Source organism: Symphodus melops, assembly GCF_947650265.1.
Source record: "Symphodus melops genome assembly, chromosome: 16".
Classification (NCBI taxonomy): domain Eukaryota; kingdom Metazoa; phylum Chordata; class Actinopteri; order Labriformes; family Labridae; genus Symphodus; species Symphodus melops.
Genome location: NC_136706.1, coordinates 22,660,855 through 22,687,519, shown reverse-complemented (window position 1 = coordinate 22,687,519; position 26,665 = coordinate 22,660,855). Strand labels below are relative to the sequence as shown.

The 26,665-nt window shown below is 40.7% G+C and overlaps 4 long non-coding RNA genes across 12 annotated transcripts in view; 1 reads left to right on the top strand and 3 right to left on the bottom strand.

Annotated features, from left to right (window-relative positions):
* Positions 1–11,532, bottom strand: part of LOC306837591 — a 29,326-nt gene extending 17,794 nt beyond the window's left edge. Inside the window, exon 1 of the long non-coding RNA XR_013780972.1 lies at positions 11,274–11,532. This is a non-coding gene — a long non-coding RNA (uncharacterized lncRNA). The remainder of the gene's footprint in view (positions 1–11,273) is intronic.
* On the bottom strand, positions 7,206–10,666 carry LOC306836552. Of its 6 annotated transcripts, none has more exons than XR_013780800.1 (7): positions 9,568–9,928; positions 9,403–9,468; positions 8,823–8,894; positions 8,567–8,693; positions 8,403–8,489; positions 8,083–8,151; positions 7,206–7,855 (listed from the first exon to the last, which is right to left on the bottom strand). It is a non-coding gene; the product is annotated as an uncharacterized lncRNA (long non-coding RNA). The 6 variants fall into 6 exon arrangements; XR_013780797.1 differs by lacking the exon at positions 7,206–7,855 and adding an exon at positions 10,558–10,575 and having other exon boundaries at positions 7,869–8,151; positions 9,568–9,613; XR_013780798.1 differs by lacking the exon at positions 7,206–7,855 and adding an exon at positions 9,943–10,551 and having other exon boundaries at positions 7,869–8,151; positions 9,568–9,613.
* Positions 11,533–17,129: 5,597 nt separating the features above from the next.
* On the top strand, positions 17,130–23,951 carry LOC306837259. Its single transcript, XR_013780906.1, has 2 exons — positions 17,130–17,347; positions 23,558–23,951. It is a non-coding gene; the product is annotated as an uncharacterized lncRNA (long non-coding RNA).
* LOC306837258 lies at positions 18,683–21,275 on the bottom strand. 4 transcript variants are annotated; one of them, XR_013780903.1, is made up of 7 exons: positions 21,183–21,197; positions 20,198–20,243; positions 20,033–20,098; positions 19,453–19,524; positions 19,197–19,323; positions 19,033–19,119; positions 18,683–18,781 (listed from the first exon to the last, which is right to left on the bottom strand). It is a non-coding gene; the product is annotated as an uncharacterized lncRNA (long non-coding RNA). The 4 variants fall into 4 exon arrangements; XR_013780904.1 differs by lacking the exons at positions 20,198–20,243; positions 21,183–21,197 and adding an exon at positions 20,573–20,590 and having other exon boundaries at positions 18,684–18,781; XR_013780902.1 differs by lacking the exon at positions 20,198–20,243 and having other exon boundaries at positions 18,685–18,781; positions 21,183–21,275.
* Positions 23,952–26,665: the final 2,714 nt, after the last annotated feature.

Sequence of the window (26,665 nt, the reverse complement as noted above, 5' to 3'; positions counted from 1 at the left end):
GCACGGGCGGTCAGAACAAACAAAAAAAGACTTCAGGGAGCTCTTCAACATGCTGAAACCCTGGATTATTAAAGGCATGTCTGTGTTTGTCTCTGGTCCCCTCCCTACGCTCAACCGAGGTGATGAGCGCTTCAGCCGGACCCGATACCTGAACACTTGGCTCAACTCCCTCTGCAGACTCCACGACATTCACCTCATTGACAATTTTAATCTTTTCTGGAACCGTCCCACTCTCTTCGGGCCAGATGGCCTTCACCTGAACAGGTTCGGCACCCACACACTCACAGGCAATATTCTCTATTCCATCCACCACTCTGCACCTGCACTTGATTGACTGATGACCCCACACACACACCTGCGCCACACAGGCCCCTCCCACACACCATCTGCTGTTCCACTGGACTCAATTCACCACATCCCTGTCATTATCAGCAGAGAGCGGAATCAGCATAACCCTCCTCACAAATCCACCATTAACATCAATAATCTCAAACCTCTTCCCAAAGCTCAACCACATCCTACAGTAAATCAGTCTCCACTCACAATCAACATGGCCCTCCTCAATGTCCGCTCTCTGCTGAACAAGTCTTTTATTATGAATGAACTGATTTTAGATAGAAAACTTGACTGTTTGTTTTTAACTGAAACTTGGCTGGGTGCGGATGCACCTGCTGTTCTCACCGAGGCCTCTCCACCTAATTTTAACTGCTTTTATTCTACAAGGTGTGGTAAAAGGGGAGGTGGCACAGCTTCTATAAGCACAAACACTCTTGCCACCAAACCTATTTTATTTGAGCAATACACCACCTTTGAATATCACGCAATTGTTTTTAGCAACCCTCCGATTTTATGTGTCACCTTTTATCGTCCACCTAAAAGGTGTAGTCTTTTTATTCAGGAATTTTCAGAATTCTTAGCAATTTTACACAGTTCTTTTAACATGATTATTTTAACCGGTGATTTTAACCTTCATGTAGACAACCTATTAGACCCTCTGTCTAATGAGTTTTTAAATATTCTTAATTTCATGGATTTTACCCAACACGTCACACAGCCGACTCACAACAGAGGGCACACCCTGGACCTGGTCATCACATATGGCCTGTCCACCGGGGTGTCCTCTGTTGTTGACCTGGCTGTGTCGGACCACTACTGCGTGTTTTTTAACATCACTGGTTTTATTCAGCGGGAGACCTCTGTGAGAACTATAACGAAACGTCATCTAACCCCTGAAGTGGCTGCAAATTTTAAAGAGGTTTTAGAAAAATGTCCACCTACTGTTTTACCTGCCCCCTGCGATCTTATTATTGATGATTTTAACAGCAGACTACGGTCGGCCATCAACACAGTTGCCCCACTTCAAACAAAAATCATCAGTAATAAACCAATACCCCCTGGAGAAATGAAGAACTTAAGAAACTGAAACGTAATTGTAGGGTCGCAGAGAGAAGATGGAGAAAAAACAAAATTACAATAAACCATCAAATGTATGCCGAACAGCAAAAAATATACAATAAAGCAATAAGAAACTCACGCAATAATTATTTCTCAAACCTTATCAATAACCATAAAAATAACACCAAAATTCTCTTCTCAACAATAGACAATCTACTCAATCCAGATTTTAACAAACCTCATTTTAACGCCACTGACTCCCTTTGTGAGGAGTTTGCAGACCACTTCATGGGGAAGATAGACACTATCAGATGTAACATTTTATCCTCCCAAAGTAATATGGTTTTAAGCACATCTGGGTGTCTGTCTTCACCGGAGGAAACACTGAACAGTTTTGTCCTGGTTAATGGCTGAGACCCTTGATAAAGTTTTCTCCTCAGTGAGGCCCACCACATGTCTTTTAGATCCAACCCCAACCTCATTTTTTAAATTATTTTATGGATCCTTCAGAGAAGAGCTGTTAAACATGATGAATTGCTCTCTTCAGACGGGGGTCTTTCCTGCTGCCTTTAAAAGGGCAGTGGTGAGGCCCCTGCTGAAGAAGAGCAATTTAGATTTTAATGATTTTAATAATTTTAGACCAGTATCTAACTTACCATTTTTAAGCAAAATTTTAGAAAAACTTGTTCTTATTCAGTTGAATGATTTTATTAACTCACATAATGTCCTGGAGAAATTTCAGTCTGGTTTTAGGGTAAACCACAGCACCGAGACGGCCCTTTTAAAGATTTTAAATGATTTTAGATTAAATTATGATTCACAGAAGCTGACAGTGTTGATTCTACTGGATCTGAGCGCCGCCTTCGACACAGTAGATCACACTGTCCTTTTAACCCGTTTGCAGCACATCGGCCTGTCCGGTGCTGTTCACAAATGGTTTACCTCCTATCTCACAGACAGGACATTCATGGTAAGTCTAGATACTTGCTCCTCTAAGGTCCATAAAGTCACATGTGGTGTGCCCCAGGGTTCGATTTTAGGCCCAGTGCTTTTTAACTTGTATATGCTACCTCTAGGCAGTGTCATCAGGAGACATGGAGTCAGCTTTCACAGCTACGCAGATGATACACAGTTGTACATCTCCATGTCTCCTGATGACACAAGGCCAATGGATGCACTTTTTAACTGCATTTTAGACATCAAATCCTGGATGGCAGATAACTTCCTCCAGCTTAACCAGGACAAAACTGAAGTTTTAGTCCTCGGTCCTGAGGCTCAGAGAGAGAAACTTTTACCCAAATTACAGGCACTATCTTTTAATCCATCCACACAGGTGAAAAACCTGGGCGTGATTTTAGACTCTGAGCTGACTTTTATTCCACACATCAAGAACATCACCAAAATAGGTTTTTATCATTTAAAGAACATAGCCAGAGTCCGCCCCATTCTCTCTCGGGCCAACACGGAGACGCTAATGCATGCTTTTATCACCAGTCGTATCGACTACTGTAACGCCCTGCTCTCTGGTCTTCCTAAAAAGAATATTTCATGCCTACAACTCTTACAAAATTCAGCAGCTCGTGTCCTGACGAAGACCAGAGGGCGGGCTCACATTACTCCGGTTTTAGAATCACTGCATTGGCTCCCCGTGTCTTTCAGGATCGATTTTAAGGTTCTTTTAATGGTTTTTAAGTGTATTAATGGTCTTGGGCCTTCTTATCTGTCAGAATTGCTTTTACCATATGAGCCTTCGCGGTCCCTGCGCTCCTCCGGCAGAGGTCTTTTAGTCATCCCAAAAGTCAGGACACACACCCACGGCGAGGCATCCTTCAGTTTTTACGGCCCTCGCCTCTGGAACAGCCTGCCGGAGGACCTCAGGGCCGCAGAGAACGCTCATATTTTTAAGAGCAGGCTCAAGACCCACCTTTTTAGTCTAGCTTTTAAATAATATTTATTCATTTTATCTGTTATGATTTTAGCATATTACTTATCTCTTACCATCATTCTATTGGTTTTAGCTTTATTCAGTCTATTGTTTGGCCTCATTTTAAAGTTTTATGTATTTTACGTTTCTTGCCAGTGTTTCCTCCGAGGGAGCCCTCTGTGTCGGGAGCGGTGGAGGGCTGTGGCTGCCTGGGCGCCGTCCTGCGGTGTCTGGGTGGAGGTCAGGGGTCTCGGCCCCGCCTCCCCTGGGCACCCTGTGATGGTGCCCCTGATGGCCGCGGCCGATCTGCCGCTCTCGATGCAGACGGCTCCTCTTTGGCGTTTACTTACCTGGTTCATCCGTACTCAGCCTTCTGTCCATACCATTGATGCTGGTGTGTGTGCATGTGTGTGTATGTGAGTAGGTCTGCGTGTGTGTGTTGGAGCGTGGGGTGACTGTGAGTATGACTGTGAGTGTGATACTGTCTGTATGCGTGGGGGATGGGGGGAGGGTGGGAATGATTTTAATGTGATTTTAATGTGATGTTAACATGTAAAGCACTTTGTGCTACTTTTAAAAGTATGAAAAGCGCTTTATAAATAAAGTTTGATTTGATTTGATTTGATTAGGAGGGTAGGTAGTTAGGTGGGTAGGAAAGATAGATAACAGCTCTGCAGGGAGAACAAACAATCCATCCACCAATATGCACTAATAATCTCTGTGCAAAACAACAGCCTACATGCAAAAAACATCCTTTTTGCTTGCTTGTATCCAATATCTTTTTCTTTTGATCACTTTAGTTCATGATCAAAGGTGAGTGTTGGAACAGAGATCGACCTGCAAGTCGAAGGCAACGGAAATATAAAAGTAACCAAAACTAACAAACAAACTCACAAACAAAACAAACAAACTTACAAATAAATAAACTAACAAACAAACAAACCAAAACAAAGTAACAAATAAACAAACTAACCAAACAATAAAATAAATATAGCACAGTATGAAATGTAAACCATAAAAGAAAAATGAATATAGCACAGTATAAAATAAACTACAACGGAAATATAAAAATAACCAAAACAAACAAAACAAACTAACAAACAAACAAAACAAACTAACAAACAAACAAAACAAAGTAACAAATAAACAAAAACAAACTAACAAATAAACAAACTAACAAACAAACAAAACAAACTAACAAATAAACAAAAACAAAGTAACAAATAAACAAACTAACAAACAAACAAACCAAAACAAAGTAACAAATAAACAAAAACAAAGTAACAAATAAACAAACTAACAAACAAACAAACCAAAACAAAGTAACAAATAAACAAAAACAAACTAACAAATAAACAAACTAACCAACCAAAAAAATAAATATAGCACAGTATGAAATGTAAATCATAAAAGAAATATAAATACAGCACAGTATAAAGTAAACTACAATGGAAATATAAAAATAACCAAAACTAACAAACAAATTAACCAAAACAAACAAATAAACCAAAACAAAGTAACAAATAAACAAACTAACAAACAAACAAACCAAAACAAAGTAACAAATAAACAAACTAACCAACCAAAATAAATAAATATAGCACAGTATGAAATGTAAACCATAAAAGAAATATAAATACAGCACAGTATAAAGTAAACTACAACGGAAATATAAAAATAACCAAAACTAACAAACAAACTCACAAACAAAACAAACAAACTAACATATAAACAAACTAACCAAAACAAACAAACTAAAGCACTACCTAGTGTAGTCTAGTCTCTGTGGCTCCCCTCATTTGGAGAGTCTTGGACCTGCCAGTGAGGCCTGAGGCCTGAGCCCCCCTAGAGTGGAGGCCATGCTCACACTGTCGGGCACTGAGCAGGTTGGTGCAGTAAACCTGCACCGGAGTGGTTGTGTACCTGCCTCCACCGGGGACCGGAGTCCTGGGTCACAGAGCACTTACACGCCTCTTTAGGAGAGGGTGAAGTGACTCTACAGGCAGAAACCACCTCTACTTATAACCTCGCTTTGACCTGTTCTGTGACGTTTCAAAGAGAATGGAACACATCAAAGGACAGTACCGTGTTTGGCACGTGCGCTGCAAAGTCGATCGGCGCTGTCCCATTAATGACGTCATTTGAGACGTCACCAAAATATCCAAGGTTTTAAAGAGACGCTGAGACCAGCAGAGTTTTCCAATCAGAGAGACGTGGAAAGCGCAAAGCACCCTGGGACCTGTAGTCCTATAGTTATAGAGAGCCTGTCTGTGTGGAAACAATCCATCCATCAATATGCACTAATAATCTCTGTGCAAAACAACAGCCTACATGTAAAAAAACATCCTTTTTGGTTGCTTGTATCCAATATCTTTTTCTTTTGATCACTTTAGTTCATGACCAAAGGTGAGTGTTGGAACAGAGATCGACCTGCAAGTCGAAGGCTTTGCCTTCATGCCATGATGTAAAATCCAAATTTAAGGAAGGTTGAAATAGAAACTGAATTATCACAAGATGGTAGAAGGTCAGTTTCTGATGTGTAATAGACCCTGTAAAATATGTTGTTTAGTGAGATTCTTTGGACTCTCGAATCTCCACTTCAATGTGGATAAAACATGAAGCTCCAGCAGGTGGCAGCATCGTGTTACAGTTTCAGTGAAAGTAGACAGAAGGGACAAATCGAATGCCCCCTTTGTCTGCAGAAAGAGGCGCTTTTAGTCTGATCAAAGTTGGACAAAATACAGTCTGCCTCTAGTGGACACTCAATGAACTGCTCTACAGTCTGCCTCATGTGGACAATTAGTGAACTGCAGGACCGTCTTCAAAAAGCCACAGTTCAATAAGGACAGCAGACTTTTCAGTAAGGGGTTTCAGTAGACTGAACCTTTGTGGGGTTCCCGAAATTAAATCAAAAGAGTGACGTTTTATGAAGTTTAACTTATGGGGAAAGCAGAAAATAAAATAATATGACCTTCAAATGTTGTTTTTCTGTGCATATTCAACATTTCTTTAAAACATATATGAATAAAAGTCCTCAAAGATTTCTCTTTCAGCTGGTACCATCAGCAGAAATAATTTTAGTGGATGAAATCATGAATATTTATAAACTGAAAAGGTGTCTACTTGTTTAGTGTGTGTGTGTGTGTGTGTGTGTGTGTGTGTGTCTGGTGACAAACTGGACTTCTTTCAGAGGATGACCTCATGTAACCCTTCACAGTCCATCACAGAATCATTAAGTGAGTCTACAAGAGAGGACTGGAGTCGATCAGGACCGGACCCAGGACCAGGACTAGAATGTTGAGAGCTTTTGCTGTTTCCGATGTGATCATGAAGAGACTGATGTTTAAACTTGTCGACGGGGGGATTGTGTGTTGGAGCTCGGGCGCCGTCAGCAGCTCGAGTGATTCATTTTTCTACTCTTAGTTTTTATCGTTTTCATTCCCCAGGCTGCGCAGAACTCCGCTGTTATTTATAATCAGAGAAGAAGAAACATTTAAACCGTTTTACACAGAAGACGCAAGAATATACACTATAAAAAGCAACCTATAGAATCTACTCAATAAAATTGGTGTAACAATTTGCACTCAGTTTGATTATGTACATTTTACCTAATTTTTTTGAGTAGAGATTACCTGAATGTATCAGCTATAATATACTCAAATAAATTAGTTAGTCTACTTAATCTTTTGAAATAGATTTAACAACTAGATACCTATGAAAAGTGAGTCATATTTACTCACGATTATAGTGTATTTGTAGCACATACTTTATGTACTTAATATTTTTTAATACTTATTAACCAAAATAACAAGTTAATTACTTTTTTAAAGAAAGTTTGTTTCACCCAAAAGTCAATGACAGACACAAGAGACAATTTTAACCATGACATCTACTTTAATTGTTTTATCATTAAACATTAAGGACAAGTAGCATTGAGCCCGAAATATGTAACATGTAAACAAACCAAACTTTTTTATCTCAAAATATAAGTTGAAGTATTACCTGGGAAATATGCAGAACATACATAACCGTAAAGCATCTTTTACAAATTAAGATACAATTCAGGAAAACAAAGTGTTGTACAATAGAAAATATTATTGAGACCTGAGGCAGATTGTATTTTGCTAAACTTTTGGCTAAATGGTGTTAAATATATTAATACAATAAAATAGTGTAAAAAATGTATCAGTAAAAGTCAAGTCCAGAAATGATCTACACACAAGAATTTCAAAGGGATGAAAAAGAAAAAAGTGTACAAAATATATTGACGGTGTATTTCAGTGTCTTGGTGTCTGAAATACAGTATGTAATGTGTAAACTTAACCGATGTTGTTCATGGAATCAGGTTAGATCATAACTTTACCCGAGTAGTATTCAACACATGAAGTGTTTAGTCTCTTTCCCCTGAGAAACAGTCATCCAAAAAAACAAAGATTTTTTTTAAAATCTCGACAAATGCTGAGAGCCCAAAAAAAAAAAGATCTCAATTCACAGAACACACTTTGTACTAAAAAGTCCGACAGTAACAGGTAAGGTCTCATTGAGCCCAAATAACATGAGTTCATTCAACAACCATACTTCTGAGGAGCTCAACCTTATTGCTCCATCAGTTTACAGAAGACTTCAAATGTGTATTTCCGTCTTTTGGGTGACTCAAGGTTGAGAGCGTAAATCAATCCCACCAACAGCATACATGCCTCTTGGTTTGATTTCCACACCTGTTCAGCACCTTGTCGCCCTCGATAGAAACATTTTCTGGACACACCTCAGCTTTAGGGTCCTAGATCACAAGCACCTTCATGGTTTGATCTGTGGTCCTCGTGTTCATCCTCCTGGAAGAAAAGAAAAAGTGATTTCTCTGTAAATTGACCATCAAAAGTAACTAATCCATTCATACACCCCTGATGCAGCAGGGAGAGCAATTCGGGCTGTGGCGTTGGGCTGACTTGCCCAAGGACACATTGGACATGTTGCTCACAGGAGCTGGGGATCGAACCCTTTACCTTTCGGTTGAGAGACGACGAAATTCAGTTGTCAAAAATGTAACCATTGTGTCAGAGTTAATAATCAATTAATAACATACCTGGCAGTCTAGGAACAGCTCTTTCTTTTGTTCTCCAAGGTACTCGATGAGGCAACTGACAACCACCTTTCTGTCAATACTGAGGGACTGAAATGACATTTAAGTTACTTTACTCATGTCTGCAAACTGAGTTTTGCAATTTTCAAGAAAAACTGAAGAAATACCTAGTTTTTAGTATTTAAGAGGCTGCATCCAGCTGCTCCTCGTTTGGCTTGGTGTGTGCTCATGTAGTTTCAGCAGAAATGTCTATTCCCAGGGAACAGTGGTTAGACATCGGAACTCTTCCTCGATCTAAAAATCAGTTAAGGGACAAAATTCTCAACTTCAAAGGGTCTGACTAGTATTCATTAGACTAATTAGATTAATTGTATGAATGCAATAATTTATTTGGTTTATAAACAATAAACTAAACTTTCTTACATTTCATTCCTCACTTAACAGTCCAGGCCACCTCTCTTTGAAGGCAGTGAGCAGGGCTGAGGGTCACTTGGTCTGAAAAGGTTTTTGACATATTTTCTCCAGTTATTTTTGTGTTTTGATTAAGTAAAGCTACATATTTTACACAAGCAATTCATTGACAGCAAAGAGCCTTTCAGATAGGATACAGTGGTTGCTGTGCACCGGTGTCAAGCCCGTTCATTGTCTACTGTTAAAAAAATAAAAAAACAGTTTTGCTCTGCACAAGAGTGTATCTCTTCGCCACTGACTTAAGCGCTGGTCAGGGTCCCGCTTGCCGCTCTTGCGAGCTGTGCAAAAATGTAAACATTTTCAACTTGAACGCAGCGCTTCCTGACGTCACCTCAGTACGACCAATATGACGACTTTTTACTCGTGTGCTCTACCCTTTTGCTTTGTGTCCAATGCCGCGACCAGCTCAGTGTGCACCTTGTCCTTTATCTGAAAGGCCCTCAAGGTCGTATTCCCCATATATTCCACAGCTGAATGTGTCCACACAGGGTTCAGTCATGGTCAGTTAAATGTACGTGTCTGGAAAACATACCTGAATGTGTTTAAATAGGTTGTAGGTTTTTCAAGTAGCCCTCCAATGGTTAAAATATAGATCCAGCTGTGAAAGACAAACACACACACCATACTGTACAAGTGCTTATTAATGATAAAAAAATTGATTCTAAAGCTTATTTATCTTTTGTTAAAATTGAAATACCTTAGTAATGCATTTCAATTGTCATCAAAGGTTTTCATAGAGGCTACTGTATAAGTAAAAGACAGAAACATGGAATATTTGATTGTGTTTAAACTTTAAGATTTAGTCAGGACAAAAAATAGTCAAATTACAGTTTGCCAAAACAGATCAGCAGTATGTTGAAAAAATGCACGGATATACGAGCTGCGTATTTACATCAAGGCTTTAAAGTGGAGACTTGTCCTTCAGCTTCAATTTTGTGAAAAATAATAAAACCGTCTGATTTACCTATAGCAGCTGGAAGGCAACACACAGACTTTACCTGAGTTTTAAGGCGCTGTATTGTTTGACAGCGTGAATTCAACACTGTATATTTATAACTACTTTACATCTTACTTGTACTCCGGTCAAACAGCTGTCCGTTCAGCGTGACCGTCTCTCTCTCTCTCTCTCTCTCTCTCTCTCTCTCCGTCACTCGCCTACACACTCACTGCTCGCTACGCTCAAAGCTGACTTTATGAGAATCAAGTAACTCTCTAAACATCTGTTTTAAAGTTTGTCCCGTATTTCTTGGTTTGTCTAAACGCACCGGAGCTTAACGCTAACGCTAGGTCACTATCACATATGTGCATCCATGTCATGACTATGGAAAAACAGAAGCGTCACCATAGCAACGAGGGCAACGGTAGTCGACGAAGGACATACAATGCCACATATGACATTATGACCATAGAAAGTTAGCTAGAGGAGCAGTACATTTATTCCCCAATTAAATATCACATTATGTAGATAATTTTAATGAATCTACATTCTGACCACCAACTCAACTATTGTTGTTCTCCTGAAACAAAACGTGCTTGTGCTCGATTAGCCATGCTAACATTAAGGGAAGTCGCCAGAATATCTTTGTTAACAACAGGCTTCCTGATTAAATTAGCGATATATCAGACTAATAATTGTGTTCACAATTTCATTTACTGAATGACAAACAGTTTTATTATCAATACCTACCTTCAACCACGATGCCAAAACATGGCTGGAGGGTCCCGCCAATAAGTTCCTCAGCAAAGAAGTGATGACGCATGCGGACTCTCCAATGCACACCCAATAACTTTAGGTAGATATTATTCAGTTTATTTGTGAAGAGACAGTTACTGTTAAAAAATAGGTATACAGGGTAAAATCTACCTATTGTAATGCAGTTCATTATTTTCATTATTTTTCCTAAGAAATGGGTCTCTGTGTCACCATTCTTTCAGCTGAGAGGGAATCTGATCAAGACTTTCTGACAGCAGCGTACAGAGGCGCTGACCCCGGACCAGAAGGTGTCAGGAGGAAACCGTTTAAACCGGAGCGTAGCACAGAATGAAACGTAAACCAAAGCAGGAATATAAATACAGCACAGGATAAAGTAAACTACAACGGAAATATAAAATAACCAAAACTAACAAATAAACAAACTAACCAACCAAAACAAACTAACAAAAAAAAAATATAGCACAGGATAAAGTAAACTACAACGGAAATATAAAATAACCAAAACTAACAAATAAACAAACTAACAAATAAACAAACTAACAAACAAAACAAACAAACAAAAGAAAAATATAGCACAGTATAAAATGTAAACCATAAAAGAAATATAAATACAGCACAGCATAAAAGTAAACTACAATGGAAATATAAAAATAACCAAAACAAACAAACTGACATATAAACAAACTAACCAAAATAAACAAACTAACCAACCAAAACAAACTAACTAAGGCACTACCTAGTGTAGTCTAGTCTCTGTGGCTCCCCTCACTTGGAGAGTCTTGGACCTGCCAGTGAGGCCTGAGGCCTGAGCCCCCCTAGAGTGGAGGCCATGCTCACACTGTCGGGCACTGAGCAGGTTGGTGCAGTAAACCTGCACCGGAGTGGTTGTGTACCTGCCTCCACCGGGGACCGGAGTCCTGGGTCACAGAGCACTTACACGCCTCTTTAGGAGAGGGTGAAGTGACTCTACAGGCAGAAACCACCTCTACTTATAACCTCGCTTTGACCTGTTCTGTGACGTTTCAAAGAGAATGGAACACATCAAAGGACAATACCGTGTTTGGCACGTGCGCTGCAAAGCCGATCGGCGCTGTCCCATTAATGACGTCATTTGAGACGTCACCAAAATATCCGAGGTTTTAAAGAGACGCTGAGACCAGCAGACGAGCAGTCTTCCAATCAGAGAGACGTGAAAAGCGCAAAGCACCCTGGGACATGTAGTCTTATAGTTATAGAGATCCTGGGCCTTTCTCAGTTCCCTTATTTGCACCGAGTGTCCTCCGAGTTGTCTCCTCCACTTGCGTCTTAGTCCCGCCCACCAGAGATGCACGGAGGAAACGAAGCCGAGGAGAGAGGACCGAGGAAATCAGCTTTAAGACACATGAGACGTCGTTTCCTCGACAGCGTCACATGACGCCACATCAGCTGATCGCGTTCAGCTGTCAATCAGCCGAACAGCTGTTTATGTCCACACACACACGAACACACACTGTATTATTTCTCATCACACACACACACACACACACACACACACACACACACACACACACAGTTACAGTGTTTAGTGTCTTTACCTGATAAAACACCTGAAGAACAACCTGCAGTCTGTTTCAAACCAAAAGGACAGTTTCTACTGACTTAAAGATTTCATTTTGAATTGTCTATAATTATTGATTATTATTAAACAGTTTGGACTGAACCTAGCCTGTATTTAGACAACAAACTCTGTATTTTATAAACAGATATTTATGTGTCAGGATACTGAAAATGATTGATTAGAATCTAAATGATGAAACGTTCAGAAGATAAATAAGTGAGAATATAAAACGGACTCCTCTTCATCAGACTCTTTTTAATCCCAGCTCATCACAGAGCGACTCTTTACAAACTCACTGATGTTCATCATCTGTTTAAATGTCCCACGCTCCGTTTAGCCTCTTTTTAATGTCCCTCTTTTCTCCCGTATTAAACTCTGCTCATGTTGAGAAGTTTCACTGAAGTCTGATCCTGTGCAGCGTCCAATCAGTGAGTGATATACGAGAAGGGGGCGTGTCTGTCAGTGAAAAGACTTCCGTGAAGTCAGCTCTCGTGTCTCCTCGGTCATCGCTCCTCGGATCAGCCTCCTCTCTCCTCGATCCTCTCTCCTCCGTTCGCTATTAGAGCTTTGGGACGATCCTCAACATGGCAGCTTTGGAACTACTTCCGGCCGCGGACCGAGGACCGAGGACCGAGGAGACTGCAAATAAGACACTTGGGATGTACCCCCCGTCTGTGTGGAGTTTGCATGTCCTCCTCATGCAGGTGTCTGCTCTCTCCGGGGTCTACAGCTTCCTCCCACAGTCCAAAGACCTGCTAGTCGGGTAGGAGGTTAGGTAGTTAGGAGGGTAGGAAAGATAGATAACAGCTCTGCAGGGAGAACAAACAATCCATCCACCAATATGCACTAATAATCTCTGTGCAGAACAACAGCCTACATGCAAAAAACATCCTTTTTGGTTGCTTGTATCCAATATCTTTTTCTTTTGATCACTTTAGTTCATGATCAAAGGTGAGTGTTGGAACAGAGATCGACCTGCAAGTCGAAGGCAACGGAAATATAAAAGTAACCAAAACTAACAAACAAACTCACAAACAAAACAAACAAACTAACAAACAAACAAACCAAAACTAACAAACAAACAAACAAACCAAAACTAACAAACAAACAAACAAACCAAAACAAAGTAACAAATAAACAAACTAACCAACCAAAATAAATAAATATATACAGCACAGTATGAAATGTAAACCATAAAAGAAATATAAATACAGCACAGTATAAAGTAAACTACAATGGAAATATAAAAATAACCAAAACTAACAAACAAATTAACCAAAACAAACAAATAAACAAACTAACCAAAACAAACTATCTAAGGCACTACCTAGTGTAGTCTAGTCTCTGTGGCTCCCCTCACTTGGAGAGTCTTGGACCTGCCAGTGAGGCCTGAGGCCTGAGCCCCCCTAGAGTGGAGGCCATGCTCACACTGTCGGGCACTGAGCAGGTTGGTGCAGTAAACCTGCACCGGAGTGGTTGTGTACCTGCCTCCACCGGGGACCGGAGTCCTGGGTCACAGAGCACTTACACGCCTCTTTAGGAGAGGGTGAAGTGACTCTACAGGCAGAAACCACCTCTACTTATAACCTCGCTTTGACCTGTTCTGTGACGTTTCAAAGAGAATGGAACACATCAAAGGACAGTACCGTGTTTGGCACGTGCGCTGCAAAGTCGATCGGCGCTGTCCCATTAATGACGTCATTTGAGACGTCACCAAAATATCCGAGGTTTTAAAGAGACGCTGAGACCAGCAGACGAGCAGTTTTCCAATCAGAGAGACGTGGAAAGCGCAAAGCACCCTGGGACATGTAGTCTTATAGTTGTAGAGAGCCTGGGCCTTTCTCAGTTCCCTTATTTGCACCGAGTGTCCTCCGAGTTGTCTCCTCCACTTGCGTCTTTAGTCCCGCCCAACAGAGATGCACGGAGGAAACGAAGCCGAGGAGAGAGGACCGAGGAAATCAGCTTTAAGACACATGAGACGTTGTTTCCTCGACAGCGTCACATGACGCGACATCAGCTGATCACGTTCAGCTGTCAATCAGCCGAACAGCCGTTTATGTCCACACACGAACACGCACTGTATTATTTCTCATCTCACACACACACACACACACACACACACACACACACACACACACACACACACACACACACACACAGTATTATTTCTCATCAAACACACACAGTTACAGTGTTTAGTGTCTTTACCTGATAAAACACCTGAAGAACAACCTGCAGTCTGTTTCAAACCAAAAGGACAGTTTCTACTGACTTAAAGATTTCATTTTGAATTGTCTATAATTATTGATTATTATTGAACAGTTTGGACTGAACCTAGCCTGTATTTAGACAACGAACTCTGTATTTTATAAACGGATATTTATGTGTCAGGATACTGAAAATGATTGATTAGAATCTAAATGATGAAACTTTGTGAAGATAAATAAGTGAGAATATAAAACGGACTCCTCTTCATCAGACTCTTTTTAATCCCAGCTCATCACAGAGCGACTCTTTACAAACTCACTGATGTTCATCATCTGTTTAAATGTCCCACGCTCCGTTTAGCCTCTTTTTAATGTCCCTCTTTTCTCCCGTATTAAACTCTGTTTCACTGAAGTCTGATCCTGTGCAGCGTCCAATCAGTGAGTGATATACGAGAAGGGGGCGTGTCTGTCAGTGAAAAGACTTCCGTGAAGTCAGCTCTCGTGTCTCCTCGGTCATCGCTCCTCAGATCAGCCTCCTCTCTCCTCGATCCTCTCTCCTCCGTTCGCTATAAGAGCTTTGGGACGATCCTCAACATGGCGGCTTGGGAACTACTTCCGGTTCAGCCGCGGACCGAGGACCGAGGAGACTGCAAATAAGCAAAGTGAGACGTACCCCCTGTCTGTGTGGAGTTTGCATGTCCTCCTCATGTAGGTGTCGGCTTCCTCCCACAGTCCAAAGACCTGCTAGTCGGGTAGGAGGTTAGGTAGTTAGGTGGGTAGGAAAGATAGATAACAGCTCTGCAGGGAGAACAAACAATCCATCCACCAATATGCACTAATAATCTCTGTGCAGAACAACAGCCTACATGCAAAAAACATCCTTTTTGCTTGCTTGTATCCAATATCTTTTTCTTTTGATCACTTTAGTTCATGACCAAAGGTGAGTGTTGGAACAGAGATCGACCTGCAAGTCGAAGGCAACGGAAATATAAAAGTAACCAAAACTAACAAACAAACAAACCAAAACAAACAAACTTACAAACTAACAAATAAACAAACTAACAAATAAACAAACTAACCAACCAAATAAAATAAATATAGCACAGTATGAAATGTAAACCATCAAAGAAAAATGAATACAGCACAGTATAAAAGTAAACTACAACAGAAATATAAAACTAACCAAAACAAACAAACTAACATACAAACCAAACTAACAAATAAACAAACTAACAAACAAAACAAACTAACAAATAAACTAACAAACAAAACAAACTAACCAACCAAATAAAATAAATATAGCACAGTATAAAATGTAAACCATAAAAGAAATATAAATACAGCACAGTATAAAAGTAAACTACAACGGAAATATAAAAATAACCAAAACTAACAAACAAACTAACTAAGGCACTACCTAGTGTAGTCTAGTCTCTGTGGCTCCCCTCACTTGGAGAGTCTTGGACCTGCCAGTGAGGCCTGAGGCCTGAGCCCCCCTAGAGTGGAGGCCATGCTCACACTGTCGGGCACTGAGCAGGTTGGTGCAGTAAACCTGCACCGGAGTGGTTGTGTACCTGCCTCCACCGGGGACCGGAGTCCTGGGTCACAGAGCACTTACACGCCTCTTTAGGAGAGGGTGAAGTGACTCTACAGGCAGAAACCACCTCTACTTATAACCTCGCTTTGACCTGTTCTGTGACGTTTCAAAGAGAATGGAACACATCAAAGGACAGTACCGTGTTTGGCACGTGCGCTGCAAAGCCGATCGGCGCTGTCCCATTAATGACGTCATTTGAGACGTCACCAAAATATCCGAGGTTTTAAAGAGACGCTGAGACCAGCAGACGAGCAGTCTTCCAATCAGAGAGACGTGAAAAGCGCAAAGCACCCTGGGACCTGTAGTCCTTTTTGGTTGCTTGTATCCAATATCTTTTTCTTTTGATCACTTTAGTTCATGATCAAAGGTGAGTGTTGGAACAGAGATCGACCTGCAAGTCGAAGGCTTTGCCTTCATGCCATGATGTAAAATCAAATTTAAGGAAGGTTGAAATAAAAACTTATCACAAGATGGTAGAAGGTCAGTTTCTGATGTGTAATAGACCCTGTAAAATATGTTGTTTAGTGAGATTCTTTGGACTCTCGAATCTCCACTTCAATGTGGATAAAACGTGAAGCTCCAGCAGGTGGCAGCATCGTGTTACAGTTTCAGTGAAAGTAGATAGAAGGGACAAATCGAATGCCCCCTTTGTCTGCAGAAAGAGGCGCTTTTAGTCTGATCAAAGTTGGACAAAATACAGCCTGCCTCTAGTGGACACTCAATGAACTGCTCTACAGTCTGCCTCATGTGGACAATTAGTGAACTGCAGGACCGTCTTCAAAAAGCCAGAGTTCAATAAGGACAGCAGACTTTTCAGTAAGGGGTTTCAGTAGACTGAACCTTTGTGGGGTTCCCGAAATTAAATCAAAAGAGTGACGTTTTATGAAGTTTAACTTATGGGGAAAGCAGAAATTAAAATAATATGACCTTCAAATGTTGTTTTTCTGTGCATATTCAACATTTCTTTAAAACATATATGAATAAAAGTCCTCAAAGATTTCTCTTTCAGCTGGTACCATCAGCAGAAATAATTTTAGTGGATGAAATCATGAATATTTATACACTGAAAAGGTGTCTACTTGTTTAGTGTGTGTGTGTGTGTGTGTGTGTGTGTGTGTGTGTGTGTGTGGTGACAAACTGGACTTCTTTCAGAGGATGACCTCATGTAACCCTTCACAGTCCATCACAGAATCATTAAGTGAGTCTACAGGAGAGGACTGGAGTCGATCAGGACCGGACCCAGGACCAGGACTAGAATGTTGAGAGCTTTTGCTGTTTCCGATGTGATCATGAAGAGACTGATGATTAAACTTGTCGACGGGAGGATTGTGTGTTGGAGCTCGGGCGCCGTCAGCAGCTCGAGTGATTCATTTTTCTACTCTTAGTTTTTATCGTTTTCATTCCCCAGGCTGCGCAGAACTCCGCTGTTATTTATAATCAGAGAAGAAGAAACATTTAAACCGTTTTACACAGAAGACGCAAGAATATACACTATAAAAAGCAACCTATAGAATCTACTCAATAAAATTGGTGTAACAATTTGCACTCAGTTTGATTATGTACATTTTACCTAATTTTTTTGAGTAGAGATTACCTGAATGTATCAGCTATAATATACTCAAATAAATTAGTTAAAGTCTACTTAATCTTTTGAAATAGATTTAATAACTAGATACCTATGAAAAGTGAGTCATATTTACTCACGATTATAGTGTATTTGTAGCACATATTTTATGTACTTAATATTTTTTAATACTTATTAACCAAAATAACAAGTTAATTACTTTTTTAAAGAAAGTTTGTTTCACCCAAAAGTCAATGACAGACACAAGAGACAATTTTAACCATGACATCTACTTTAATTGTTTTATCATTAAACATTAAGGACAAGTAGCATTGAGCCCGAAATATGTAACATGTAAACAAACCAAACTTTTTTATCTCAAAATATAAGTTGAAGTATTACCTGGGAAATATGCAGAACATACATAACCGTAAAGCATCTTTTACAAATGAAGATACAATTCAGGAAAACAAAGTGTTGTACAACAGAAAATATTATTGAGACCTGAGGCAGATTGTATTTTGCTAAACTTTTGGCTAAATGGTGTTAAATATATTAATACAATAAAATAGTGTAAAAAATGTATCAGTAAAAGTCAAGTCCAGAAATGATCTACACACAAGAATTTCAAAGGGATGAAAAAGAAAAAAGTGTACAAAATATATTGACGGTGTATTTCAGTGTCTTGGTGTCTGAAATACAGTATGTAATGTGTAAACTTAACCGATGTTGTTCATTGAATCAGGTTAGATCATAACTTTACCCGAGTAGTATTCAACACATGAAGTGTTTAGTCTCTTTCCCCTGAGAAACAGTCATCCAAAAAAACAAAGATTTTTTTTTAAATCTCGACAAATGCTGAGAGCCCAAAAAAAAAAAGATCTCAATTCACAGAACACACTTTGTACTAAAAAGTCCGACAGTAACAGGTAAGGTCTCATTGAGCCCAAATAACATGAGTTCATTCAACAACCATACTTCTGAGGAGCTCAACCTTATTGCTCCATCAGTTTACAGAAGACTTCAAATGTGTATTTCCGTCTTTTGGGTGACTCAAGGTTGAGAGCGTAAATCAATCCCACCAACAGCATACATGCCTCTTGGTTTGATTTCCACACCTGTTCAGCACCTTGTCGCCCTCGATAGAAACATTTTCTGGACACACCTCAGCTTTAGGGTCCCAGATCACAAGCACCTTCATGGTTTGATCTGTGGTCCTCGTGTTCATCCTCCTGGAAGAAAAGAAAAAGTGATTTCTCTGTAAATTGACCATCAAAAATAACTAATCCATTCATACACCCCTGATGCAGCAGGGAGAGCAATTCGGGCTGTGGCGTTGGGCTGACTTGCCCAAGGACACATTGGACATGTTGCTCACAGGAGCTGGGGATCGAACCCTTTACCTTTCGGTTGAGAGACGACGAAATTCAGTTGTCAAAAATGTAACCATTGTGTCAGAGTTAATAATCAATTAATAACATACCTGGCAGTCTAGGAACAGCTCTTTCTTTTGTTCTCCAAGGTACTCGATGAGGCAACTGACAACCACCTTTCTGTCAATACTGAGGGACTGAAATGACATTTAAGTTACTTTACTCATGTCTGCAAACTGAGTTTTGCAATTTTCAAGAAAAACTGAAGAAATACCTAGTTTTTAGTATTTAAGAGGCTGCATCCAGCTGCTCCTCGTTTGGCTTGGTGTGTGCTCATGTAGTTTCAGCAGAAATGTCTATTCCCAGGGAACAGTGGTTAGACATCGGAACTCTTCCTCGATCTAAAAATCAGTTAAGGGACAAAATTCTCAACTTCAAAGGGTCTGACTAGTATTCATTAGACTAATTAGATTAATTGTATGAATGCAATAATTTATTTGGTTTATAAACAATAAACTAAACTTTCTTACATTTCGTTCCTCACTTAACAGTCCAGGCCACCTCTCTTTGAAGGCAGTGAGCAGGGCTGAGGGTCACTTGGTCTGAAAAGGTTTTTGACATATTTTCTCCGGTTATTTTTGTGTTTTGATTAAGTAAAGCTACATATTTTACACAAGCAATTCATTGACAGCAAAGAGCCTTTCAGATAGGATACAGTGGTTGCTGTGCACCGGTGTCAAGCCCATTCATTGTCTACTGTTAAAAAAATAAAAAAACAGTTTTGCTCTGCACAAGAGTGTATCTCTTCGCCACTGACTTAAGCGCTGGTCAGGGTCCCGCTTGCCGCTCTTGCGAGCTGTGCAAAAATGTAAACATTTTCAACTTGAACGCAGCGCTTCCTGACGTCACCTCAGTACGACCAATATGACGACTTTTTACTCGTGTGCTCTACCCTTTTGCTTTGTGTCCAATGCCGCGACCAGCTCAGTGTGCACCTTGTCCTTTATCTGAAAGGCCCTCAAGGTCGTATTCCCCATATATTCCACAGCTGAATGTGTCCACACAGGGTTCAGTCATGGTCAGTTAAATGTACGTGTCTGGAAAACATACCTGAATGTGTTTAAATAGGTTGTAGGTTTTTCAAGTAGCCCTCCAATGGTTAAAATATAGATCCAGCTGTGAAAGACAAACACACACACCATACTGTACAAGTGCTTATTAATGATAAAAAAATTGATTCTAAAGCTTATTTATCTTTTGTTAAAATTGAAATACCTTAGTAATGCATTTCAATTGTCATCAAAGGTTTTCATAGAGGCTACTGTATAAGTAAAAGACAGAAACATGGAATATTTGATTGTGTTTAAACTTTAAGATTTAGTCAGGACAAAAAATAGTCAAATTACAGTTTGCCAAAACAGATCAGCAGTATGTTGAAAAAATGCCCGGATATACGAGCTGCGTATTTACATCAAGGCTTTAAAGTGGAGACTTGTCCTTCAGCTTCAATTTTGTGAAAAATAATAAAACCGTCTGATTTACCTATAGCAGCTGGAAGGCAACACACAGACTTTACCTGAGTTTTAAGGCGCTGTATTGTTTGACAGCGTGAATTCAACACTGTATATTTATAACTACTTTACATCTTACTTGTACTCCGGTCAAACAGCTGTCCGTTCAGCGTGACCGTCTCTCTCTCTCTCTCTCTCTCTCTCCGTCACTCGCCTACACACTCACTGCTCGCTACGCTCAAAGCTGACTTTATGAGAATCAAGTAACTCTCTAAATATCTGTTTGAAAGTTTGTCCCGTATTTCTTGGTTTGTCTAAACGCACCGGAGCTTAACGCTAACGCTAGGTCACTATCACATATGTGCATCCATGTCATGACTATGGAAAAACAGAAGCGTCACCATAGCAACGAGGGCAACGGTAGTCGACGAAGGACATACAATGCCACATATGACATTATTATGACCATAGAAAGTTAGCTAGAGGAGCAGTACATTTATTCCCCAATTAAATATCACATTATGTAGATAATTTTAATGAATCTACATTCTGACCACCAACTCAACTATTGTTGTTCTCCTGAAACAAAACGTGCTTGTGCTCGATTAGCCATGCTAACATTAAGGGAAGTCGCCAGAATATCTTTGTTAACAACAGGCTTCCTGATTAAATTAGCGATATATCAGACTAATAATTGTGTTCACAATTTCATTTACTGAATGACAAACAGTTTTATTATCAATACCTACCTTCAACCACGATGCCAAAACATGGCTGGAGGGTCCCGCCAATAAGTTCCTCAGCAAAGAAGTGATGACGCATGCGCACTCTCCAATGCACACCCAATAACTTTAGGTAGATATTATTCAGTTTATTTGTGAAGAGACAGTTACTGTTAAAAAATAGGTATACAGGGTAAAATCTACCTATTGTAATGCAGTTCATTACCTGACTTATATTCTTTAAGTATAATTTTAACAATATGTATGGATTATATTTACTACACACAAAAATCCTTTTTTATAGTGTATAAGTGACACGTGACGAAGAATAAAATGGTTATTTTTCCTAAGAAATGGGTCTCTGTGTCACCATTCTTTCAGCTGAGAGGGAATCTGATCAAGACTTTCTGACAGCAGCGTACAGAGGCGCTGACCCCGGACCAGAAGGTGTCAGGAGGAAACCGTTTAAACCGGAGCGTAGCACAGAATGAAACGTAAACCAGAGCAGGAATATAAATACAGCACAGGATAAAGTAAACTACAACGGAAATATAAAATAACCAAAACTAACAAATAAACAAACTAACAAATAAACAAACTAACCAACCAAAACAAACTAACAAAAAAAATATATAGCACAGTATAAAATGTAAACCATAAAAGAAATATAAATATAGCACAGTATAAAGTAAACTACAATGGAAACATAAAAATAACCAAAACAAAAAAACTAACATATAAACAAACCAACCAAAACTAACAAACAAATTAACCAAAACAAACAAATAAACAAACTAACCAAAAGAAACTAACTAAGGCACTACCTAGTGTAGTCTAGTCTCTGTGGCTCCCCTCACTTGGAGAGTCTTGGACCTGCCAGTGAGGCCTGAGGCCTGAGCCCCCCTAGAGTGGAGGCCATGCTCACACTGTCGGGCACTGAGCAGGTTGGTGCAGTAAACCTGCACGGGAGTGGTTGTGTACCTGCCTCCACCGGGGACCGGAGTCCTGGGTCACAGAGCACTTACACGCCTCTTTAGGAGAGGGTGAAGTGACTCTACAGGCAGAAACCACCTCTACTTATAACCTCGCTTTGACCTGTTCTGTGACGTTTCAAAGAGAATGGAACACATCAAAGGACAGTACCGTGTTTGGCACGTGCGCTGCAAAGTCGATCGGCGCTGTCCCATTAATGACGTCATTTGAGACGTCACCAAAATATCAGAGGTTTTAAAGAGACGCTGAGACCAGCAGACGAGCAGTCTTCCAATCAGAGAGACGTGAAAAGCGCAAAGCACCCTGGGACCTGTAGTCCTTTTTGGTTGCTTGTATCCAATATCTTTTTCTTTTGATCACTTTAGTTCATGATCAAAGGTGAGTGTTGGAACAGAGATCGACCTGCAAGTCGAAGGCTTTGCCTTCATGCCATGATGTAAAATCAAATTTAAGGAAGGTTGAAATAAAAACTTATCACAAGATGGTAGAAGGTCAGTTTCTGATGTGTAATAGACCCTGTAAAATATGTTGTTTAGTGAGATTCTTTGGACTCTAGAATCTCCACTTCAATGTGGATAAAACGTGAAGCTCCAGCAGGTGGCAGCATCGTGTTACAGTTTCAGTGAAAGTAGATAGAAGGGACAAATCGAATGCCCCCTTTGTCTGCAGAAAGAGGCGCTTTTAGTCTGATCAAAGTTGGACAAAATACAGCCTGCCTCTAGTGGACACTCAATGAACTGCTCTACAGTCTGCCTCATGTGGACAATTAGTGAACTGCAGGACCGTCTTCAAAAAGCCAGAGTTCAATAAGGACAGCAGACTTTTCAGTAAGGGGTTTCAGTAGACTGAACCTTTGTGGGGTTCCCGAAATTAAATCAAAAGAGTGACGTTTTATGAAGTTTAACTTATGGGGAAAGCAGAAAATAAAATAATATGACCTTCAAATGTTGTTTTTCTGTGCATATTCAACATTTCTTTAAAACATATATGAATAAAAGTCCTCAAAGATTTCTCTTTCAGCTGGTACCATCAGCAGAAATAATTTTAGTGGATGAAATCATGAATATTTATACACTGAAAAGGTGTCTACTTGTTTAGTGTGTGTGTGTGTGTGTGTGTGTGTGTGTGTGTGTGTGTGTGTGTGTGTGTGTGTGTGTGTGTGTGTGTGTGTGTGTGTGTGTCTGGTGACAAACTGGACTTCTTTCAGAGGATGACCTCATGTAACCCTTCACAGTCCATCACAGAATCATTAAGTGAGTCTACAGGAGAGGACTGGAGTCGATCAGGACCGGACCCAGGACCAGGACTAGAATGTTGAGAGCTTTTGCTGTTTCCGATGTGATCATGAAGAGACTGATGATTAAACTTGTCGACGGGAGGATTGTGTGTTTGAGCTCGGGCGCCGTCAGCAGCTCGAGTGATTCATTTTTCTACTCTTAGTTTTTATCGTTTTCATTCCCCAGGCTGCGCAGAACTCCGCTGTTATTTATAATCAGAGAAGAAGAAACATTTAAACCATTTTACACAGAAGACACAAGAATATATAAGTGACACGTGACCAAGAATAAAATGGTTATTTTTCCTAAGAAATGGGTCTCTGTGTCACCATTCTTTCAGCTGAGAGGGAATCTGATCAAATCTTTCTGACCCCAGCGTACAGAGGCGCTGACCCCGGACCAGAAGGTGTCAGGAGGAAACCGTTTAAACCGGAGCGTAGCACAGAATGAAACGTAAACCAGAGCAGGAATATAAATACAGCACAGGATAAAGTAAACTACAACGGAAATATAAAAGTAACCAGAACTAACAAATAAACAAACTAACAAATAAACAAACTAACAAACAAATTTTTTTTTAGCACAGTATAAAATGTAATAAAATGTACCATCAGCAGAAATAATTTTAGTGGATGAAATCATGAATATTTATACACTGAAAAGGTGTCTACTTGTTTAATGTTTAGTGTGTGTGCATGTGTGTGTGTGTGTGTGTGTGTGTGTGTCTGGTGACAAACTGGAGCTGTACTCAGATGATGGATTACTTCTTTAGTTCCAGATCTCCTCTTCTGTCATTTCTACTGAGCAGGAAGGTGTGTGTATTTGTCCGTCTGTGTGTGCATGTTTGTTTGCCTGTGTGCGTCAACAGCTAACATAAATTAGAGCGCGCTCCGGTGGACAGATGGGCCTCGGTCTGCAGCCACCTGCATACAAATGGACTCCAAACTCAGCCCACAGTTGAGGTTCAAGCAGTGAGACGCTCCAAGCCGTGCCAGCTCCGGACCGCATTTGTAGAGCAGACTTCCTCTGTGCTGCTTATTATGGAGTTCTTTGTGACTGATGTGACGACACTCAGTTTAAGGGTTGCAAATGTCAGGTCAGATTGAGATCAGCGTCAGTCAGACTCTCAGGGGTCTTAGGAAAACATGGCTGCTATATTTGGTGATTTCTGCTCCGTGGAGGGGATTTGATCTGACCGGGGATGATACATGCTCCACATTCCTGCAGTCTACATGTCGGGATGTCTTCAGAGGAATGAGACTCAAGCGCTTCATGAAAAGTACCTTTGCACAGATTAAACCCTTCATCCAAATCCATCGACGTCTCTAACTCCATCCAGGGAAGTTCTTCTGCAGAACTGGAAAGGAGCCAGTTGAGTTGGTTTCAAGCATCTGATAAGGAAGTTCTCCTGGACGCCTCTCTTGGGAGGTTTTTCAGACACGCCCCTTGTATGGATCATTGTTATTTGACAGATTATATTCGGCTGTAGTTCTGCACAGAGATTATTCGTGCAGATTGATGGATGAATTGTTTGTTTTCCGCTGCAGAGCTCTGCATCCTGAAGATGCTATCTATCTTTCAACTCGCATGTCTTTGGACTGTGGGAGGAAGCCGGAGGGAGCCCACACCTGCACGGACAGAACACTGATATCTATAGGACTATAGAACTACAGGTCCCAGGGTGCTTTGCGCTTTCCACTTGCGCTTTCTCCTTGATTGGTCTCAGCCTCTCTTTAAAACCTTGGTTTGGATGAACCAGTGACGTCTTAAATGTGTGAATATGTAGGTGTGACCTGGAGTGTAAAAGTGCTTTGAGCAGTCAGACGACTAGAAAAGTACTTTACAAGGTCGCTTTACAAGGTCGCTTTACAAGGTCAGCTTACAAGGTCACTTTACAAGGTCAGCTTACAAAAGTTTTCTTGCTCGTGTTTATTTGTGTTTTTTACTTTCTGGTTGAACCAGGTGAATGAAGCTGAAGATTCTCTGCACAGCTTCCCCCCCCACACACCTTCATTTTATTTGTAGCCGGCGGCGGCTGTATGAGGCTGATGGCATCCAGCGTGCAGGGCAGCTCACATGAAAGGGGTCCTGTCACTCACTGAGGCGACCATATGTGTGCCTGCATGAGCTCTGTGCCAGCGGCAGCTCCTCTGCCAGCAGACATTAGGGAAGCAGCAGGGTGTCATTAAGGCGGCGCGATGATTGATTAACCGCAAATCTCAAGCAGGAGACCTCACTGTACCTCTCTCTCTCTTTCTCACTCACACACACACACCTACACACACACATATGGAGAGAGAGCAGTGGGCTGAGGTGGAGACAGAGGGAGCCCCCTGCAGATGTGAGAGTGTAATTGCATTATGAGCCCAGTAGGGAGAGGATGAGCTCGGGTTGCTCTGAAATGAACACAGTGAGGGGCCTCATGCAGACATTAGTGGCCCTCTGCGTCTCTCCTCAGGCGGGTTTCATCTGCAGCTTTCTGCAGCGGCTCACAGAGCAGTGGGGAGTTAATGTCAGCTCTCTGAGGCTCATCTTTGCTTCTCGGAAGTCTGTCTGTCTGAGGAGAGCCGGGGACTGAACTCAAAAGTTTAGCTCCGAAAAGTTTTTTTTATGCAGAAGTCTGGACACTTTTCTTTGGTACAAAAGAAGAATAAACATTTAGAAAACAGAAAAATCTAAACTCCTGTTGGACATATAGTCGGACGTCTTAATTGTCATTGCTGTATGAATCATGCAATTTAGTTCAGCAGATCTTTGCAGTGGAAGCACAGATAACACATTATTTTTTCTGCTTATTGAAGTTATGGCCTTTGGGCCAATGATGAACAGATCTCCTTTTCTGCGGGATTCAGAGACGTTCCCAGACCAGATGGGATATAGATTCCCAACCATCGAGCGCTGGGTCTTCTCCATGTTGGTCATGCAGGAAAACCTCTAAAGGGAAGCGTCCAGGAAGCATCTTAATCAGATAATCAAACGCACCTCAACTGGCTCTTTCCCAGTATGAAAACGTTTTACTCTGGGGCAAAGACTCTCAAACAGAACAGGTAACAAATATTGATGGCTAAGTCTGGAGATATGAACGCTTTTAACTCAACATACATGTGCACGATGGCGGCCATGGTGTCTGTTTGGTGGTTGGCTCGCTTCACCCTAATAAATCAACGCCACACCAGAGACTGTATAACACATGGACGTAGTGTCAGGGACGTCAAACACTGAAGTCCGACATGAAGAACT